The sequence below is a fragment of the Triplophysa rosa genome, linkage group LG12 (genome assembly GCF_024868665.1).
Source record: "Triplophysa rosa linkage group LG12, Trosa_1v2, whole genome shotgun sequence".
Classification (NCBI taxonomy): Eukaryota; Metazoa; Chordata; class Actinopteri; order Cypriniformes; family Nemacheilidae; genus Triplophysa; species Triplophysa rosa.
In genome coordinates, this window is record NC_079901.1 from 21,714,454 (window position 1) to 21,720,453 (window position 6,000).

Below are 6,000 nucleotides of genomic sequence, written 5' to 3' on the forward strand. Positions count from 1 at the left end.
ACTTTTATACAAACTTACAAGTCCCACGTGGCACTGAAACAGTACACTTACAGGTATACTTGTACTTGTAGCTACTACATAAAGTATACTTAAAATATACTTCAAGTTGATTTGATTAAATATGGTTAAGCAAAGCTGAAGCATACACAGGCTATACAAACTCAACTCAACTTATAAACAAATGGTACACGAAAGCACACTCACACATTGCCCACATCTCTCCTGGCATTGAAAAGAAACAGCTGATTACAATACAAAATTTTGCATTCTCCACAGCCGGCCGTTAATTGTACTCCATCAATCATAAACGCAGAATGTATGCCTTGCACTAATTCTCACCGACAACAATTTCAGATCTTGATATGAACATTAAAGTTTCTTTGTTTAATTTCACCGGTTCAGGTCCCTCACCAGTCGCCCCCTCGGCTGCGGCGTAGCATTATAAACAATCAATGTTTTGATATAAAGCAGGCAGAAAGATAGCTTGATATTAACAAACTGAACAAACAGCGTGTATGTGTTTTTCAAACACAAGCAATGGAGCCCAGGTCATTCTCCGAAAAAGCCCCAAGTGAATTAGCTGTAAATAAACAATGCGGCTGTCTACATAGTCTCACTCTTCCATAGGTAAACACTCACCGAGAAAAAGCCATTTAGCCACAATTGCACTGAAAACATCCAATCAGCCGCGCAAAGTTTTCTCTCGTTCTGTAACGTGTTTATTTACCCCTTGCTTTTTCACAGTTGGCAAGCGTCTGTGCATGGAATTATTTATTATTTGTCCCTAAAAACCAAACAGCTGGACTCTTTGATTCGGCCGAGCTGTTTTGATGTCCTGAGTGGCAGAGATTTTAAATACACGAATTGAACACACACATATTGCACACACGTGTATACAGACTGTCTATGAGGATCAAAGTGCCGGTGTGTCAGCTCTAGTTGACATCTCTTGTTAGAACAGATAACCACATACGTGTGTTTATCTTTGCATGAACATATGCAAGTAATGTAAAGCATGTGTGTTTTGACAGTCTTTTAAGATGGGGTCTGGCTTAAAACAAATATGACATCCACATATTGTCCATGTTTATTTGTTTACATTGTCCTACAATACCTGCCATATACCGTTTATACCGTTACCGAGAATAGATGCATGGTGATTTCTCCCAGGAATCCAGATTCATCCCGACGGCTATTTTTTTCGAAGAGACTCCTCCAAATTCCAGATATAAACATGTGTGCATCTGCCAGTGTTTGTTTTGTTTGTTGTTTGGAGATTACATGCGGGAATGATTTACCTGTTTCTGATAGAGAAAACATACAAATAAGATCTCTTTAGTGGCTCAGATGTTTCTCCTAAACAGAAATCTGAATATCCTCTATATCGCCAATCTCTGTTTAAAACATAAAATTGCAGGTTACTTTACATTCGTATCTTTACATGGGTTGAAGTCAAATAATGACCCTAGGGTGACCACACGTGCCATTTTTCCAGACACATCCTGGTCAGGATTTCGGGTGCGTCCTCCGAAGGTCGCATTTGTCCACCACATACAGTATGTCATCAAGGTTCCCACATTTCAGTTATAAAATTAACATTTCCTTCTCTTAAGACATATAATTATTGCTGTTTTCTTCTTACCTTGAAATATAACGGTTGCTTTTCTAAAATAAAACCTGAAAAAGTAAACCTCAATGACATGTGACAAATGCGACCTCCGGAGGATGCACCCGAAATCCTGGCCAGGACGTGTCCGGGAAAAGTGGCACGTATGGTCACCATAGATGACCCGAATTTGAGTCCCGGCTCGTGGTCCTTTCCCGGCTCCTGTTCCCCTCTCTCTCACCCTTAGCTTTCTGTATCTCTCTCCACTGTCCTGTCAATATAAAGCAGTAAAGGCCGAAAAAATAACTTTTTAATAAATGTTACAGATGTTGCAGCGTCAAGCAGATGGAGATCTTTGCTTGGAGACATTTTCTCTAAGAAAAACCCCTGAAAATCTATTTTAGACGTTTAGAAGATGTTTTAGAAGAGATTTCAATGAGTCAAACTTTTGCAAGAATTTCTACCAATCAAATTTTCCTAATAACAAATTAGTTGATCTATGGTACTATACTGCATATCAACAATTGCATTTTGTAAATATGATACGAGTTTATATAGACTCCTGTTTGAGATCTGGCTGCATACAGAGCCAAAATAGAGAGGAAATTGTGAGAGGAGAGAAGACAGTAATAGAGAAGATTATATGTCTCTGACCTGCAGGGGATGTTTGGGAAATAGTTTCAGAGAAAATTTGTTTAAAGAGTAATGTCAGACAGCTGGTGGACATGCTCTCACTTATGCCTCTGTGATAGAATAAGCGTGTGTGTGCGTGCGTGTGTGTGTGCGTGCGTGTGTGTGTTGTACTGTAAGTAATGGTGCAGGTGTTAAAAATGTGTTTAGCTTAACATCACCATGACCTACGACCACTGCTTAGATAAAAAAACAAGTGTAGACTAGCTCAACTAGTCTCATCTGTATCAAATGAGTAACAAGGTTACACACTAGAAGAGCTCCACAAAATACATGCGATGTGTTTCACATGGAAAATAATAACCACATCATTGAAGTGTTGGTTTTGGTACTTTGAAGATGTGCTTCGGGTGTATGCGAAGGCCACAAAAACATTTGACGGGAACTGTTCACCAGCTCAGACACGCAGTTGTCTTTCAATACCTCTTAAAGCTGAATTTTAGACAAAAGAAGGATTTTAAGGTTGTGTTCAAAAGATCTTACCCAGACAAATACCTCTAATGAATGTCTGCCCCAAGACACTGGGTGTTCATGACAGCTGTCTGGCTTATCAAAATAAGAATTTCTACAATCACACACACACATATCCACATATTGTTGAGCACACATTATAAAGCCATTTATTTAGAGATGGAGAATCATAAGGTATGTAACTAATCTGCTTCCGAATCCACTTAATGATTCTTTAAAATTAATTTGAGATTTGAACTGGAAAATTGAGATCAGAGCCGATTTGATTCCTAATTTGGTTCACATTCCCAATTCCCATTTGGGTAAAGACAATCTGATAAATCTAGGCTAAACCAACCTCATCCCACACGAAACAATCCAGCCACATTCACAGATAATAAACCACAAAGTTGTCAATTTCTCCCTGTTCTCACATTCCCACGGTCATGATCCACACTGGATGTCAGCAGTAGCTGAGGCAGTTCACATTTCCTTCACTTGATCTCTCTCTCTGAATCCACCCATGCCTGGAGCGTCACACCCTCTCACCGATTTCCACTTTGGCACATAACCCAATGGACATTTATGGGAATCAAACATAAAAAACGCTTGTGGGCTGATTCAATTAGTCAGCTGCGAGTATCCATTTTCCTTAGAACACGACCTGAGATGATCTGTCAGCAATGGTATTCAACTGAAAATAAGACATTTGACCTTAGTTTATCCTGCATACTTCTTTTTTATGATAATCTTTACCCCTTTTAATTAGTTTGAGTGTGAGCAGCCTCTTCAAATCAAAATAATGAGACAACCTCAGGGACATTCCTGTTATGCAGCACCTTTTGAACTCTGTAACTTTGAAAAATGAATATGCTTATGCTGGATTGTAAGGACACATCTTTATAAAAGATATATCAGCTATTCAGAAACATGTTTTGGTCAAGCATATTGATTATTATTATTATTGATTAGTGTAACAATACACTTAGCTCACGATTCGATGCGATACATGTTCAGGGTCATTCACATTATAACGATTACTATAAAGATAACTGTAACTATATTTGCCTCCACACCAGCGGACGATAGCGATTACTTTGGTTATTCTAAGACCACACGCTGCTCCAGTCACTAAAATGAAGATGACCTGCTGCTGATGCTTTCGTTTTCATTCCAGAACGTCCAAAATATGACAGCAAAGGCTGGATGCTCTCTCTGAATTGGATTGGATTACTTTATCAATCCCCAAAGGGAATTTTTATGTCATAGCAGCACATACTAGACAATATATTATAAGTAAAAAAATTAAGAAAAAGAACACACATAAAAAAAACAAGGATAAAGGTGCACTCGTGTCCAGGGTAAGCATATTTTTTGCCAGCGTACTTTAACTTACAAGCGTTAGTATGTAATATCCTGTCGTAAATGCACCTCTTTCCGACAGCTACATGCTTTAATTCTGACCTAAAACCCACGTCACGATCATCATCAATAGCTAAACATTAGAGATCTACCAGTGTTTAACATTAGGTTTTATTGTTCACTAGCTGGAAAAATCATTCTGAAAGTGATACCAATGATCTTGTTCTCTGTATCTTTATCGTTATAGTTATGATGTGAACCCCGCTTTTCTCCTCAATGAAGAACGAAATTTGAAACTTTATTTTTTATAGATATAGTTATCATTATAATGTGAACGGCCCTTTACAAAATTTACAATGACTGCATTACAATATTTAGAAACATATTTCAAAATTAATCTGAAATTTAAAACAGTTTTTATTAACCATTTTCAATAACAAGACATAGTTATTGTTTAGGTTTAAAGGGGTCAAATGACACGGCTAAAACGAATATTATCGTTTGTTTTAGATGTAATGCAATGTGTCTACACGATTTAAGGTTAAAAAACGCTATATTTTCCAGATACTGTGCATGTTTGCATCTCCTCTTTGCCCCGCCTCTCTGAAACGTGTGGATTTTTACAAAGCTCATTGCTCTGAAAAGCGAGGTGTGCTATGATTGGCCAGTTAACCAGTGTGTAGTGATTGGTCGAACACTGTAAGCTTGTGATGGAAATGTAACACCTCTTACCATATTTGGAACATCAGGTTCCTCTTCAATTGTACTGACAGGTACGCCCACCTTACTTGTGTATACATTTGGGTGGTCTTAGTCAAATCATACCACGAACTGACGTTGATTTGTGGGGGTGTGGTTACACGAGGCGTTTCAGGCAGGTCTGGGTGAGCATTCGCTTTTAGATAGAATTCATTTTTTGTTCCAACACTTACATTTTTGCAATTTCACGTGTCTAATACATGCATGAGCAACTTATAACACACCAAAGACACAGAAAAACACGTATTCATGCCATATGAATAAATAAAAAATGGTTAAGCCTGAAAATGCTGAGTTGTAACACAAAATTAAAATTAAGCAAGGAGTTAAGAAAGGTAAACCCTAAGAGAGAACTTCATAAAGTGATGAAGCAAGGAGACTGGCACAACATCTGCTTAAAAACAAAAGTAGTGAAGTAATTTAAAATCCAATATTTTTATTTTTCAATTACAATTCACTTTTCACCTAATCGTAAGAAAAAAAAGATTTGATTTTTAAAAGCGAGTAATATTTTATTCAGTGTATTAAGACTGAATAGTAAGAATGGCCCTCTTTCTTCCCATTCCCCTGCTCTCTCTCTCCCTCTCTCATGCTGGCAGCTGTGAGGCATTGAGGTCGCAGTGGCAGTAGGTTAAAGTCCCACAGCTTGTGACAGAGAGGAAACGAGGGTGAGAAAGTGGGATCGGCACTTCCTGCTTCACCAGTGACTGACAAACACCACTGGGCTTTGGCCTCCTCCCACTGGTCCTTACTGTTTGCTGTCCCTTCTGTGGCCTGGGCGTTGTTATGATGGACAGATTTCACTTCACTATTGGGGAGAGGAGGTGCACCTAAGATTTTTGGTTGTTTAGCATTATGTTGGATTATATTTAAAAGTCTACGTGATACGCAGGTATACCCACTAGAAAAGATCAAGGATTTCCGTATACCCACTTAAAAAAGCGCGAGGATACGTAACAATATCGTTTTGTGTCAGAAAAGTGTGACTTTTGTACTTTTAGTACGAGCATTTAAACTAAACTATTTCCATGTTTTCGTAAGCCTGCCCCTGAAGCTACTGCCGCTTTGGGTGACATTGTAGCAGTTAAAGAAAATGAGCCTGACGAGGCTGATGCTACGCTGCACGCGGGGTC